This window comes from Rhineura floridana, chromosome 3 (assembly GCF_030035675.1).
Source record: "Rhineura floridana isolate rRhiFlo1 chromosome 3, rRhiFlo1.hap2, whole genome shotgun sequence".
Classification (NCBI taxonomy): Eukaryota; Metazoa; Chordata; class Lepidosauria; order Squamata; family Rhineuridae; genus Rhineura; species Rhineura floridana.
Window position 1 is genome coordinate 26181399 of NC_084482.1, and position 16879 is coordinate 26198277.

The window sequence follows — 16879 nt, forward strand, 5'->3', positions numbered from 1 at the left end:
GAGATTTAATTGCCTCGCCAACTGCACTGGATGTAAATCTATGATGCTCTGGACGTTAACAGCCTGAGAACTCCACGCTCCCAGAGCACAAATTAACAACATCCCATTTGACAGCAGTGGCATCCCAGCATGCTTGAGCATTGAGCAAGTGGCTTGGGAGAAGGGGGTGGGGGAACAGGAGGGCATCTTCCCTACAAAGGGTCGTTCAGGAGGTTGTACTTCCTCAGCAGGTGAGCAGAACTTCCCTCTATCCTTCTGTACCCACCACAGGGGCACATTCACAGTCTCAGTTTTTCAGATAGGAAGGGAAGGACACTCCTCTAAAATATGGAGAAGTAGACAAAAAAAGCACTTTGGTCATTTAAAAAAAAAAGATTTGAAGGCCTCATTCTCTTCAGCATACCCTAACATGGATAGCTGACAAACGCTGCAAGGTATACCAAGCATGGTGACTTATTTAGTATGGTCCTGAATTGAGGGCGGCCACTCTTTTTGAATGGCAAACAGAGTGGCAGACAGGTAAGGCTTTACCTGTTGAATTTCTGCCAGTTGTGTTGTTGTTAAAAGCACAAGGCCTCGGTCCATAAAAGAAGGTGGCAACTGTATTTGGACCTAGCTAGCACTGGAGCTGCACTTTGTTCGATCTAGCTGATAGAACGCCAACTTTCTTTGTGAGGAACAAGACCTCACAAGTGCACTAGCATCCACTGAGATTTTCAAATCATCTGTCATGTTTTAAAAAACTGAAAATGATAGCAGTAGGGACTTAATTTTTGTATAATGCAATAAAAATGTATAGAGTTGTGATATCCATGACCAATTTCACACATGCTGCAAAGCACTACTGAACCCCTCTCTCTCTATCGATCTCTATTGAAAGGCATGCATGAAAGACAGAAATTAAAGTCTGCTTGTAATCGGGTCTTTAAAATAAATTGATGGGCATGTAGGAATGTGGATTTATAATCATATTTCAGCCGTGCTGTTTCTCCAGTCTGGTCTCTTGTGAAATTGAAAACTTTGGGGAAAACCTTTTGACAATTTCACTGGTGAGATTGTTGATTTCCCAGCCCCCTTCCCTCCTTCAAAAAGAACATGTACACCAGCTGTGGTGCATATGATGAAACTTTAATTTTTAAAAAGAAGGGACATCAACAGTTAAATCAGGCTTTCCCTTTACCCTGTTAGTTTCCCAGGAAACAAGGGAGATGGGACAGGGGCGGCAGTGGGGTAGCTATGGCAGAATCTGGGGCTCCACACTGCCATATGCTTTATCAAATATTTATTATTATTATTCATTCAATTTACACAATGCACTTCCTCCCAAAGGAGCCCAGGGCAGCAAACACATCCGTATAGGAAAAAATACAATTTAAAATAAAATGAAAAACATATTTAAAACATTTAACAATTGTTAAAAACATCTAATGGCATAAAACACAAATTAAGAACAAATCATGAGTCTGGATAGGTTTCAGCAGATGTCTAAAAGAGTGGACTGATGGCAATAAGGCAGGGAGTTCCAAAGACTTCTGTCAGCAATTGTGCCACAGCATTTTGCACCAACTGTATCTTCCAGACCAAGCACAAGGGAAGCCCCAAGTAAAGTGCATTGCAGTACTCCAGTCTTGAAGTTAGCAATGCCTGAACCACTGTGGAGAAGCTGTCCCAGTCCAGGAATGGTTGTAGCTGTACGGCACTCCTATGTCACAATGCATTTGAGTGTAGTCACACAGGGCAGTACGGCTGGACAAGCAAGGGACGCATCTTCTCCCAGAGTAGCTCAGGAATCCCTGACCACTGGACATGCTGTCTGGGACTGATGGGAGTTGGAGTCCAGCAACACCTGGAGGAGAATATGCTGGTTACCCCTGCACTAGCTGGAGAAGGCAAAGTGACATTTAAAGCAGGAAAAGCAAAAAGATTCTTCAACAGTGCTACCGTTACACTGGAAATGCATATGAACCAAAGCGGGGGGGGGGGAGAACTCCCAAGTGATCATTAAAGTGCTTGAAAATCTATGTGTGTGTTTGGTCTAAACACAAGTACAAGTTTCTTCTAGCTTGTAGGGAAAGGAACACTGAAGTTAGCGAGTTCCAAATTTCCTTAGTGAAGTTTATTGGCTACCAGGCTCCACAGGACTGACTTGTCCACAATCTTTTGACTCCACCGCTCTCTCATATAATATAAAACAACTGCGTCATTTTACAAGTGACAAATGTGGGAGGGCCTGTCAGAGGAATTGGCAATACAGCCAGGGATCAATAAACTTCCAGATTCTACCAGGTCTGCTGGACAATTAGTGACATCTGCGGCCACTTTCGTATGGGCGGACAGCTACTGTGAAGCCAGTTGTTAGAATATCCAGTTATGCCCCTCCTTGTTTATTTCCTGGCTGGCTGTTGTATTAGCTTGCTTGTGGAGGAGGAATCAGATTATCAGTTCTTGAAATCGAACATTCTAATATCTGGACTGGCCCTAAGAACACAACCCTCAGAATCTGGGGGGTGGACCCATACCAGCTCCAGGGATGGAGCACAGTGTGCAATCTGTCTGTTCATCTAAGGACAGGTTTAGGCAACAGGCAGATGTAGATCTGAAAGGTCATTTGAAGATTTGCAGTAAATCATCAGGGATTTCTAACTGAGGGAATCTTGGAGGGTGGTGACAAAGGAGAGGGCCTTTTCCGTTGTGGCTCCCCATCTGTGGAATGCTCTCCCCAGTGAGGTCTGCCTGGTGCCTTCATCAACACCTTTTTGGCATTAGGTAAAGCCTTATCTTTTCCCTCAGGCTTTTGAAAGACTAGGACAATGCTGTTTGTTACTAGTGAGCTGCCAAAGGTTTCTGCGGCTGTATGGGGACGGTGGTTGTTTTCTTGTTCTGGGTTTTTTTATGGAATGATGTATTTGTTTTTAACAGTGTCATAAGTCACTTGGAGACCTTCAGGTAGCAAGCAACTAACAAATCTAACAACAACAACTCTCAATAGTTTAATAACAGCAGCGACAAAATGGCTCTCCCCACCACCAAATTAAATTGTCAGAATTTCTGATCAGTAGTAATACAAACGTGACTTCCGGGAAGGGTGACTTAGCCTGTGCCTGCTTTTGAGACGGGCTCCTGCCTCAAAAGAAGCTTATTCAGATATATCAGTCAGTTTTTTCTTTTTTTTTTGACTGATTAAACTTCTCCCGGGTAGGGAGAAACGAAGAGATTAACCTCAAAGCCTATTTTTGTTGGGACGACCAGATCTCATTAATTTATGGGACGAGGTCCAGCCGACGAAGGTGGGACGGATTTTCAACAGCAAGCTCTATCTGTTAAAGCGAACGTTCATCTTATCTTCTAAGAGAGAACGCACTAACAGGCAAGCACCCTTCTTTCTATATTTTTCTTTTACTTGACTTAAATTGTTGCTGTTTAAAAGAGATTTGCCAGATTGATCAGTTTTTGACATCTCACTGGGGAGCCATAACTTCTCTCTGCTACGCACTAATTAATAGCTTATCTCTGTTTTTGTTGCAAAAAGCTGTCCTGGATTTGCATTCTAAAGATATACACAGAAGAGGGATTTCTATTCCAGATTTTTATTTTGAAAAATATTATACTGTTTTGAGACTACTCTCTTTTTGGTCTATTTTATTTTGACGAATCTGTTTCTTGACGATTGCCATTAATTGTTTCGATCCTGGGAACTGCATTTTGTTTACTTAACTATTGGAGAGATAAGGCTGTCTGCTCTGTTTATACTGTGATGTCACCAAGTTTGGAGTATTAACCCAATTGTTGCTGAAATAAGAAGTGGTTTTCCTATATTTTTCTTTTAAAATGGCAATTAAGAAAGTGGCTGAAAATCTGGAAATAACTATGTTTCAGAAAATAATGGATGAGATTGAGATAATGAAAATTGAATTGAGTAAAATGAAGCAGGAGATTAAAGATATAAGGGTCCCTGTGAGAGAGGTGACCCTGGAAGGGGTCCCTGTGAGAGAGGAGACCCCGGAGATTGGAACAGGGGTCCCTGTGAGAGAGGTGACCCTGGAGACTGGAATAGGGGTCCCTGTGAGAGAGGAGATCCCGGAGATTGGAACCAACGTGGAACAGGAACAAGATTTGGAGTCTATGGACTTTAGAAATAAAATCTATTGTTTGGAACTCAATGTTATCTCTGAAGAAATGAATGAAGATTCTAGAGATAAAGTTATCAATGGCATGGATAATCTTCTGGACTGGAATGATGTGATGGAGCCCAATATAGAGAAAATCTATGGAATTAACTGCAGCCATGTGACAATGGAAAAACTTTTAAGAGATGACCCAGTGTATTTTGAAAAAAAGAACAGAGATATGATTTTACAGCAGTATTTCAGCAACCTATTCAGAATGGATGGCAAGAAAATATTTGGGATAGAGGTAATCCCCATTAGACTCTTACTATATGACTATGGCTTTGACAGCAAGATTATTATGGAATACTGATAATGGAAGATTGGATATTGAAATTACTGGACTTAACAAGACTACTGAAGATGGAAGATGGAAAATGGAACTAATAGAGATAATAGAACAATGGCTACTGAAATTATTGAACCTAACAGATTCTGATGTGATGGATTAATTGAAATGTTTATTTTGACTATGGTTATGACAATAAGATTATCATAATTAGTAATGAGATGGATTAATCGATATGCTTATCTGGAAAAAAAAATTGATAGATATATTTCTTAAAGAATTGAAACCTCTCTTTGACTTTTTGTGGAAAGAATAAAGTAATGTTTATGAGATTTGATGATTAAGTAAGATAACTACTGGAGGAAAGTGATTTTATAATATGACTTAAGAGACAGGATTGTTATATATTATAGACTTATAACTGATTTGATCTTTGACAAATGGGAAGTCAATATTTTACTCTTTATTTTTTATTTTTGTTTTTTTTTTCTTTTTTTCTTTTTGTTTAACTATTTTTGATTTTGTTTTTTGTCTTTGAATGTTTTATGATTTTGTCTTGTATGTTTTATGAAAATCTGAATAAAAATTATTGAAAAAAAAAAAAAAAGTAGTAATACAAACGTAGTTTTGTGCTAGTATCTGCTGATTGTCCCAGTGTAAGGCTCCTAGAGTGCAGCAGATACCTGGCTCTGCCCATGAGCCACAATTGTGTGCCTGGATTCCGTTTGTGAAACTCATGGTTCTATTAAAAAACAAAGTAGAGTCCACAAGTCCAAATTCCACAAATCCAAACACAAGGTGTGCAGACAACAAAAAAATTAAGATGAAAAAGAAAACAGCCTTGGCAACCGTCAACCATACAGCAGACTCCAAGCTGAGAAGTGACCAGGAGGCTTTACTGTGGTTGCCCAGCTTCTTCCTCAGCTTCTTCCTCAGGACTCACAAAACAACTGAATGACCATGATGATGGTGTGTACCCCACCAGTTAAGAGAAATGAAGGAATATTTCTGTACCGTAGAAAAAGATCAAGCAAATGTGATGGAGAAAGGAGGAGGGGCCTGTGCATATGGAGAATTTAAATGGCATATCCATATGGTGCTTATTTGGGGACTGTGAGAAGAAGATTTAAATGCGTATGCTGCTTTTTCATATAAATATGCTCAAAGCGGCCCACAAAAGAACAAAAATACAACCACTACATCAGTAACAACCAAATACTAAATCATACTAGATCAGATATACACACCACAGTTCCATTATCTAAGCATTAGATTCTAAAGGCTTCATTCTGCGCTGGTACCAAGTCCATCCACATGGCTGATGAGAGATCAGTAAAGAACAGTAATAGATGCTCCTGAGCACCTCCCCACCACCTTGTCTCTATGGTAATACTGATGGCAGCTGGGATGTACCTGCCTTTTCCAAAGGCAACTCCTGAGCTTCAGCACTGAACTGGGAATGCAAACAATTGCCATGCAGGTGTACCAAAAAATCCTACAGCTGCAAAGATAGTAGATTCCCTGTCTTTTTTGCTTTCAATGTTTGGAGAGCTAATGGCAAGTTTGGAGGATTCCTGTGTCTGTCATTCTGTATATTCAGTCTGGCCTCCTTAGTGTACAACTGGACACACAAGATTTCCAGAGAGAAAATGTGGTGAAAATTGCCATATTCAATAGCGTTTTTCACACATCCACCTGCTTTACAGACTCCGCGCTAGAATCTTAGAATAGTAGAGTTGGAAGGGGCCTATAAGACCATCGAATCCAACCCCCTGCTCAATGCAGGAATCCAAATCAAAGCATTCCCAACAGATGGCTGTCCAGCTGCCTCTTGAATGCCTCCAGTGTCAGAGAGCCCACTACCTCTCTAGGCAATTGGTTCCATTGTCGTATGGCTCTAACAATTAGGATGTTTTTCCTGATGTCCAGTCGAAATCTGGCTTCCTGCAACTTGAGCCCATTATTCCATGTCCTGCACTCTGGGACAATCGAGAAGAGGTCCCAGCCCTCCTCTATGTGACAACCTTTCATGTACTTGAAGAGTGCTATCATATCTCCCCTCAGTCTTCTCTTCTCCAGGCTAAACATGCCCAGTTCTTTCAGTCTCTCCTCATAGGGCTTTGTTTCCAGTCCCCTGATCATCTTTGTTGCCCTCCTCTGAACCCGGTCCACCCTGAGATTGTTTCAGTCTGCCCATAGATTACCGAAAATCTGCACATCATCATGGGTGCCACACAGATAAGACACACCAAAGCCTAACAAAAGCTAGTATCATGAAGATATTAGCCCTAAAGATAAGGTTCAGGGATGGCCACTTTTCTTCCACTCATGCTCAAGGAGTGCAAGTTGCTCAAGCAGCTGAGATACAAGCCAGCTGTGCTCTCAGGATACTTGGTGTATTTCATGGGGAGGAGGCAGATAGATCAATGACCGGCTTTCAACATGCTGTTTCTGAGTTGGGTGATAAAGAGGTATATCTGTTGCATAGGAAGGGTGAGGGCTGCCACTGCTTGCATTCCACAAGGCTCAGCATTGGCTTGGACATCTATCGCAAGCGTGTTTTCTTTTCTATCCGATCTCTCAGATTGAACTGCTACTGTCAGTCAGAAAAGCCACAGAATATACATAACACCTGGCTCCCTGAGAGTATCAGCCTTCATTTTTAAAAATGCATGTTTCTAGCACTCATGGTTCAAAGTGTGGACAATATTTGGTAAAATCAGCCTTCATGTTTAAAAGGGCATGTTTCTAGCACTCACGGTTCAAAGTGTGTGGAGAATATCAGAAACCAGAAGAATGCTGATCAAGATTTGCAGGAGTAAGATGGCAGGACTTTAGTGTATCACCCCCTTGCCCCACCCCATGAATAGCAAAGACAGAATGGCATATGCAAGAGTTAAAACTGCAGATGTTAATCATAGAAAACAAGAGCAACCACGCACATTTTCTGAATTTGCATAATTAATTGAAGTCAGCTTCTCCTCCCGCAGAATGTGGGTTACCTTGGCACAGAAGTTTGATTTTTAAGCACAATGTTCTTACAACCCGGCTTAGAAGCTGACCAACTTATTGTGGATGAACAAACTTTAAAAGGTCAGGTTACTTCGGAATGAACAGGAAGAAGTCTAGTTAAGGGATCAAGCCTAATGATGGGCCAGGGATGTGCAGAGCAGCAGATCTTTCACATTTGAAGCTCTGTCAGTTGTACTAGCCAGAATGGAAGGCATAGAGGGGGGTCCCCCCTCTCTTTCTCACCGCCCCAGCTTCAGGGAATTCATGGGACTTTGCACCCAGCACATGCAAAGCCACCAGTACTTCAGTCCCACATTTCAGGGTTTTTCCACCGATGGTAGTTAGCAGCTACTGCCCACTTCTGAAGAGGCAGGCTGTCTTCAGCAGCAGACACACACATACCCCAGCAGTAGCCCTCTTCACTGGTGGAGGTCCGTGCAGAGGCAACTGCATGCCATCCAGCCCCATTAGCTATCAACATCAGGAGGGTTAGGATTGCATTTTAAGTGTGATGATTACAACCCTAAAGATACAGAGATGAATCTGATCACCTTAGCCTAGGCTACTATCAAATTCATAACATATGATCAAGGGTGTCCCAGCCCCTCTAGTTGCTCTCTGCTTCTCATACCCACTACTTACCACTAGCCTTAGTGCAAGAGCTTGTACTGATGCCAAGCTAAAAGAGCCAGTGTAGTGTAATGGTTAGCACGTCAGACTAGGACCTGGGAGACCATAGTTCAAATCACAACTCAATCATGAAGCTCCCTGGGTGACCATGGGCCAGTCGTTGCCATTCAGCTCAACCTACCTCACAGGGTTGCAGTGAGGATAAGAAGGAGAGGGAGAGAACCATGTATGCCACCTTGAGTTCCTTGGAGGAAATGCAAATGCAATAACTAAAATAAAATAAATGCCACAATGGTGACAGATAGGAGGAAAAGAAAAGGAAATAGTTGGCAGCAGCCAATCTTCAAACGCTCAGGAGAGGTACTGCAGGATGACTTGAGATTTCAGTATCCCAAATCACTGAAGATATGCCAGTTGGGGGCTTTCAGCCTATACTGCTAAGAAAGGAACCTCCATGTTCAGAGGCAGTATACCTCAGGTCCTGGAGATGAACAGGAAAGAGGCAGCTACCCAAATCATGCCCTGTTTGTGAACATCCCAAAGGCACCTGTTTGACTAATGCTGCGGGCATGAGTGCCAGATTAGATTGCCATGGCCTTTCAGTGTACCTTATCAACGCATTTCTTACGTTTGGGAAAGGGGTCATAGCCCACTGGCAGAGCATTTGTTCGGCACACATAAAGTCCCAGGTCCAATCCCCGGTAAGCAGACAATACTGAGCTAGATAGAACAATGGCCTGATTCAGTATCAGGCAACTTCCTACGTTCTCCTTATACGCGGGCCACTTTCCATCGTGCCCAGCAGAAAGCACCTTTGAAGCCATGTGCAAATGCACATAATTATATTTAAATATAATGAGAAACATTTTCTTAAAAGAAAATGAGGATCGTTTATCTCTCACCCAACCCGCAACCTCCCATTTCCCATCCCGCTACTATTGTCTATTTTTCCACCGAAGTCTCCGGGTCTGATATACCTTACCTACAACCCTCGGTTCAGCCACGCACCTCGTGCATTTCCTGTGCAGTGGCTGCTGGGAGCAGTAGTTTTCCCCTCCCCCCGTACTCCAGACGGTTACGAGAAGTATGCCTCCTTGAGACTACAACTCCCAGTATCCTCCTGAAGAAAACAGCGACTTTGCAAGATATCTGGGGGATGGCGTTCCTATGGTGAACGAGAAACAGGATGGGCGAGTTAGGTTACAAAAAAGGGGATGGGCGAGGCATATTTTGAGCCATGAGAACGAGTCCTGAATTTGCCAACAATCGAGGAGGTACGGGTGCATCTGAGTATATGCAGAGAGCTAGTTCACTACTTTTAGTCAGTTACTCATCAGAGTAAAAGTAAAAGGGCTACGCCATGAAGGTGTCACTTCCATCCAAGTAGCCTTCAGCATTCCTATAATCTCCCAGCAATGTAAGTAGCCATAAAAACACAGAAAAACCCCCAGATACTAATCTAATTGATTGCATTTGGAAGAGGGAATATGTAGGAGAGGACAAGCATGTTTGAATTTAGGCTGACCTTCCCTATACACCAGCCTTTGCCAACCTGGTGCCCTCCAGATGTTTTGGACTACAGCTCCCATCAGCTTCAGCCAGCCCGTGCTAGCTGGGGCTGATGGGAGCTGTAGTCCAAAACAACTGGAGGGCACCAGGTTGGCGAAGTGTGGCATACACTTAATAGTAATTGTGAGCAAACCCTACCAAACAAAATTAGATTTACCCCACAAAGGAGCTGCACAGGATGGATTCCAGCCCCACAGTCTGTCTGATGCTATTTATGGTGTTCAGAACTCTCACTGAGTTCGACATGGGATTGCAGCCTGATTGTGTGCACGCGCGTGTGGACTTGGAGTTAAATTCCTCTGAATTAAGTAGGATTGACTTCTGAGTACTGCTGGCTAGCTGTGAGCTGTATAACACTGTTCACATCTGCCTTCTTCTGAGCCTTCCTTCCCTCTCAGGACATTATCTGAGTCTGGCAAACAATCATAGGAGTCCTTTGTGTTGAATTTTATAGGAGTATATTTACAACCTGGACAATCATGTTAGTAATATGATTCAACCATGAAAATTTGTCTCTCTCCACACTGTCCCACAGTTGTCCCTTCATTGACCTACCTCAGCAATACACCAAGTCTGTAGGGCAAGGACAGGGGAGCCTATGGCTCTCCCAGATGTTGTTGGGCTCCGACTCCCATCAGCCCTGACCAGTTGGACCAATGGTTAAGGAAGATGGGAGTTGTAGTCCAACAACATCGGTGACCACCAGGTGCTTCACCCTTGCTGTAGGGTTAACTTCCCATTGCACCCAAAAGCATACAATAAAGCTCTGAAGGCCATTTTGGGGGAAAAAAAGCATCCAGGGAGGAGCATTTTCAGGCAAGATGTAATGGTGGAAGGTAGGGAGGAAGGCACTTCTTTCCATTTCAAGTTGCCCCCTTTAGGGGAAAAAACCCTGCTTTTCCCTGATCCCTTGCAAGATTCATGATATCTGTGTTTCAGGACAAAATACATGTCTGGGACCCTGTGAGGGAGACAAGCAGCATGTGATTTAGCTCAGAAAAATGTCCACATAAGGGAGGAGGAGTTGTAGTCCAAAGCATCTGAAGGGCACCAGGTTGGGGAAGGCTGCTCTAAAAGTATACCTTTTAAGAATATACTGTAAGAGTGAAATGTGCCTCCCACTTTAATTGAGCTACCAAAAAATTTGCAATTGGTATCAACATGTATACCCACAGACCTGTCATCCCATGCATGCAAACAGACATAGAATTGCTTCCCCACCGCGCAGTCCAATGACTTTGGCTGCAGGTGCAGCACTATAACTGGCAATTGCAAACCAGCTCATGTACCTGATTCCATCCAGGTTTTGACTGGCACAGCTGACCGTAAGACACGGCTTGGGAACCTTTGGCCCTCCAGATGTTGTTGGGCTCCAGCTCCCAACAGCTCCATCCAGCAGGGCCAGTGGTCAGGCATGATGGTCCAACAACATCTCGAGGGCCACATTTTCCCCAGCCCTGCCATAGGGTTAGGCTGCTAGACCATAAATTGTTTGGGACCTAGACCTAACCCCAAGCCACTTGGAGGACAGGATGAGATGCACATCTGAATAAACGTTGGGTAAAGCTGATCAGAGCCTGCAAAACAGGAAATGCTTAGAGCATCTTATGGAGGGAAACAGTGAAGCTGTCCAGATGTGAAGAATGCAACTATCATTGTTAAATGATGGGGGTTCCCTCCAAGGCAGGACCATGCAACAATTCTCATAATGGCGAGAATCCAAGGAATGTGAGCATGTTGATCTGCACATACAGCTTTCTCTCCCTTACATTCCAGCATAACCCACCACCACCACCTGATAATGAGCAGAAGTGGACGGATCTCATTATCGCTTCTGTCAACACTCAGGGCTTATCAGTTTTGCCGTAACAGACTCCAGCTCCATTCTCTCTCCCCAGCCATGGCCCCTTATGTGTGGGGTTGCTAGCAGTAAGTAGGTGTTTAAAGGATCAGAGCCACGATTCGCTCGAAGTCACAAATATTTTGAAGGAACAGATACCCTGCTGGCTTCTCAAGAGCAGTTCCTCTTGGCTTGTGCCATCCCAAGGTAATGACAGGCCTTACGATGAGCGAAAGGACATCTGGCTGAGGAACAATAGACCAGTGCTGGGCAGGTGTAAAGCCGATGGGTTCAATCCCTGGCACTCTGCCATCTCTAATGAAAAATATCTCAGCAGTAACAGCGCTAGGAAAGACCATTGCTTGACACCTTAGAGAACTGCTGCCTGTTGGAAGAGGCAGGACTGGGCTCAATGGACCAATTGTCGGTCTAAGGCAGCAGCTTCTGTCAAAACCTGGGACCGCAGTGGCTGAACAGAGCAAACAGGATATGTATCCCATGCCGCTCTCTGTGTATTCTAGGGGCACCAGTCTTCAACTGCTCAGTCGGGACGACTATCAGGTCATGGCCTGATCTAAGGCTGGTTGCGACAACAGCACTACCACCATAAAAATACATGGTAAAAAATTTAAGAAATGGGTCCCCAAATGCATGTTTAGGTTGAAGGTGTGTCCTGGGTTCAAAAAGGTTGAAGACTACTGTTCTAGGGTATAGGGATTCTTGTCCCAATATCCTGGACAGGCGCCTGCCTAATCTGCTTTTGAAGATCTCCATAATCTTGGAGGTTTTTGGTCTCCATTCAGTGCAATATCTGCTACAGCAGGGATGGGGGTCCTGTGGCCCTCCAGATGTTGCTGGACTACAGCTCACATCACCCCTGACTATTGGCTGTGCTGGCTGAGACTGATGGGAATGGGAGTCCAGCAACATCTTGGAGGGCCACAGGTTACCCATCCCTGTGCTAGACAGAATTGCCTTATAGAGCTAGATATACAGATATAGATATAATTCATCAATAAATGTCAAAGCAGCTTGCAGTCATTTCTTCTAATGCAGCTGCTACATTTTAGAGCTCAGCCTTCAAAGAGATTTTGCCATTTGGCACCCACTTGCTGTACTGCATAGATTAATGCAAAACTCTGATGTGAACTAAGCTCACCCTTGGCTAAATTAAATTGGGCAAAGAGAATAAAGCATAACTGTGGCTAGACTGCCACTTTGTCGGTTTTCACCCAACCAAGGGAGTCACCTGTAGCTGGTGCCACCTTCTGCCTGGGCCAGCTGCCTTCACCAAGCCCTTAGCAGGAAGTCAGGTGTGAGTCAAACCACCAGCATGCCTTGTCTGCTGTCACTCACCTCCTGTAGCCTCCTTTTAAATAAGCCCCAAAGACCTCTCTCCAGCAATTCCCAGAAACATCAGGAGGAAACGACAGGGTGAAAGTTCAACTACCCAATGGTTATAAATGAACTGTTTCCAAAAATCAATATGGCATCCAGAGAGCAGCTGATGCCAATCCAGCTCAGTGGCAGCTATAGGAAAGGGTTGGAACAAGTGGTGTATGGTCCAGTTCTTGGTTCTGCCTAGAGGAATTGAATTAGCCGCTGCAACCACGACCACCCCATCTGCAGTATGGGGTGACAATATAATATTGACCTGCCTTGCAGGATTGTTGTAAGGATTGCTGAGCAAATGCATAAAAAATGCTTCAGACCTTCTAAAGAGCTATAGAAATGCTAAGTAGCAGTAGTAATGCTGAATCCAGACAAACTAGTATCCATATCTATACTCGCAATCAGTGTCAACGTTCAAGGTAATGCTGGATCCATAAACATACACGTACACTAATAGCGTAATAAAGAATCCACATGTTTGTATCACTGTGACTGTGAGTGCAAAAGGATGGGTAAAAGAAGTGCTGTCTGCTAAAGCAAGCAGAAGTCCAGTTTTGCAGGGAGAAGGATGACTGATGGGAGCAGAAAGGAACAGGGCAGGAGGCAACATCTCCCAATTGACTGTTAAAGGTAAAGGTGGTAAAGGTGATGATCTGGTGGCGGTATATCAGGAGTGGGGAACCTACAGACCCTCCAGATGTTGTTCGACTCCAGTTCCCATCATCCTTGATCGTTGGCCATGCTGGCTAGAGCTGATGGGAGTTGAAGTCCCAACAACAATGGGGAGGTTGTCGATTCCCCACTGTTACAGTATATGGATGCATTCTTTTCTGTAGAATGTATAACAGACATTCACCGTTATCACTCATGACATGCAGTAACTGGAAACAATCCTTCCAGTAAGGGGTAACTGTGTTAAAATACAGGTTTCATGTGAGCCAGGGCTTAGCCCTGAGATCTGTTTTTAGTGCAAGTGTTCAGTTCTGGAATATGCAAAAAATTAATCTGCACCTCTGAACATAAGCAAAATGTATTTACCTAGACAGCAGATCTAAGGATGTAATGGGTCACTGCTTGATTACCTGAAAATGCCTCATTTTCTCACTACTTCTTTTAACGTAGCTGGAGGTCTACATTTTGAACAAAGGCAGATGTAACATTTATAGGGCTAGTGGGACCACTTTGGAAGTGCCCCTGCTGAGTGCAGTCCAATGTGCATTTTCTTTTCTTGAGGCTGAGCTCTAACAACAACAAAAAGACAACAGTTCTTCCAATTTAAATCAGGGAAGCCAGCATTGGGTACAGTGTGGATTGACTTACCTCCCATTATGTCACCAACATCTTGTCCCCTGCTCTTTTAAAATGTTTTAAATTTTTCCTTTTTAAAAATTAAGGTGATAAATCAATATATGAACATAACAGTGGGTCTTTTTTAAAAAAATTAAGACAAGGAGACTACCCAAGGATGGGGAAAGGGAAAGAATGATGCCTGAGTTTGATTCACTGGTATGTATATCAGTCATTTTATTTGTGAAGGCAGGAGAAAGCTACACTAGCTTGGGAGGAGGGGGAGGACCTTTTTCAGCCTGAGGGCCACATTCCCTTCTAGACAACCTTCTGGGGGCCACATGCCAATGGTGGGCAGGGCTAGATGCAAAAGTGGGTGGAGTGATGAATGTAAATTTTACCATTGTACAGTAGGCCAGTTTCACACATACTCTCACGCACCTGTCTCTGTTCGCCATCCAGGCAAGCAAAAAGCATTATCAGAGTTCAAGGATGCATTCAAGGTAGGCAAAAACACTCAAGGGGGATGTGAAGCAGGGCCATTGAGGGACATGGTCTGGGGAGAAGGGATGGGGCTTAGGCAGGGAGTGGCATGGGGACAGTCCCAAGGGTCAGACAGAAAGGCTTTGAGGGTCACATTTGCCCTCCCGGCCTGAGGTTCCCCACCTCTGGCTACCCCATAATGGAAAGACACACTGTCATCTCTCTTTTAAAATCTCCATCCTATATAGGTCTGAGCACATGCCCTACCGTAGCCATACATACAAGACTAATCCTAAATGAAAAATGGACTGTCTTCAAGTCGATCCCGACTTATGGCTACCCTATGAATAGGGTTTTCATGGTAAGTGGTATTCAGAGGAGGTTTACCATTGCCTCCCTCTGAGGCTAGTGCTCCCCAGCTGGCCAGGGCCTGCTCACCTTGCCACAGCTGCACAAGCCGGCCCCTTCCTTGTCCGCAACTGCCAGCTGGGGGGCAACTGGGCTCCTTGGGACTATGCTGCTTGCCCACGGCTGCACAGGTGGCAGGGCACGTAACCCCTGAGGCACTCACTGTGGGGGTGATCTTTAGCTGGCCCTTTACGCCAAGGAGACATGAGCGGGGATTTGAACTCACAGACTCTGGACTCCCAGCCAGGCTCTCCTCCCCACTGAGCTATACCAACTGTAATCCTAAACAGAGTCACCAAATTCAACCTGAGGCACGGGGTGGAGCCTGAACCTGAAGGGTTGCTTGGCAGAGCAGGGGGTGGAGCATGAGGAAATGTGGGTGGAGTCAGGGAACAAGCCTATCTGTGCCTGGTATCCCTAAGATGGAGCCTGATGGACATGGGGGGAACAGAACAAAGAGCTCTCAAGCCAAGTAGAAAATAGATTCTTTCCCCTGCCCTCCTCGACTTTAGTACCTCTCCCTGAGGTTTAACTCTTTCCCCATAAGATCTTGGGAAGACGGCTAACAGCTCAATCTCATCCATGTCTACTCAGATGCAAGCCCCATTGAGTTCATTGGGACTTACTCCCTGTTAAATCTATAGAGGATTGTACCTAAAACTGTAAAACTTCAGGTCAGATCCTGAGACCTGGCAACCCTAGCCCCAGGATTTATTATACAGTTCCCAAAACAGTCTATCTTGTGGTGGGGGGGGGGTGCATTATGCCAGTGCCACTTACGTTTTGGCAGGATTTAACCCTGCTTAAATAGTATTTACAAATAGGGTCTGCAACAAAATGCAGCAGTGCGGAATACTCCTACTCTCTGTTCCAGTCAGTCAACCACGCCAGCCTCCATGATACTGTATTGCATACCCCTCCCACTGCGATTTCCATACCCCCACCCCAAGTCAGCATTCCATAGACACTGCACATGCTCAGTCCTCCTTGGGGTTCCCACCCATCCACCCTTTTTTCCTCCTTGTACTTCTGCAAACCTCAGGATTTCCCCATGTCTGGTGATATCTTCCTTTTGTGCATAGATGGAGCTGTTGTAGATGCTACATAACCAATGACACACCTGAACATCAGAAATTGGGGGGGGGTGATTATACATGCTATGACCTTCCCCCAGTGAGCTCATGGTGGCACAGCCACAGTTCTCAGATGGCCTGTTAGTCACATGCTGGTCAGTGACTCCCAGATCTCCATAGCTTTAGAGACAGAACTACATCAGGCTGGGGACCCAGATGCAAAAGAAGAAAGGACTCCCTTGTCTTCAGCAGTTGTGCAGAAGAGGAAACTCTGGCACTGGGCAGAGGGTAAAAAGAGCCATACCTACCTAATTCCCTTTCCTACATGGTGGCTAAATGTACAGGAGCTGCATCTTGTGTGCATCTAGTACCACTAACTTCAGTTTATTCTCCAAGCCAGGGCCAACTTATCCATTAGGCACAGTAGGCACAGTGCCTAGGGCCCACGATACATTTAGGGGCCCACGAAAATGTTTTAATTTCTTTTAAAATCAGAAGGAAAAAAATGAACTTTTAGGGTCGAAGAAAATCTTTTAATTTTTTTCTCACATCAGAAAAAAATGAAATTTTCAGGGCCCACGAAAATCTATTAAATTTTGCCTAAAACAGAAAAAAAATGTTGAAGTATTTAAAGTTATATCAAATATAATTTTTAATATTGATATTATTATGGTGGGAGGGGCCCACAAAGGCAAAAGTGCCCAGGGCCCATGAAAGCCATAATGCGGCC

The 16879-nt window shown here is 44.3% G+C and overlaps 1 protein-coding gene across 4 annotated transcripts in view; it reads right to left on the reverse strand.

Annotated features, from left to right (window-relative positions):
* SMUG1 (single-strand-selective monofunctional uracil-DNA glycosylase 1) overlaps positions 1-16879 on the reverse strand; it is a 65010-nt gene that overhangs the window by 25679 nt on the left and 22452 nt on the right. Inside the window, exon 1 of one of the 4 annotated variants that reach the window (XM_061615099.1) lies at positions 9080-9158. The exons of 1 other annotated variant lie outside the window; for it this stretch is intronic. The gene's annotated coding sequence lies outside the window, so the exon portion shown is untranslated. Of the gene's footprint in view, positions 1-9079; positions 9159-16879 lie in introns of those variants that run through there. 2 more of the 4 variants (XM_061615097.1, XM_061615102.1) reach the window with 2 other exon arrangements.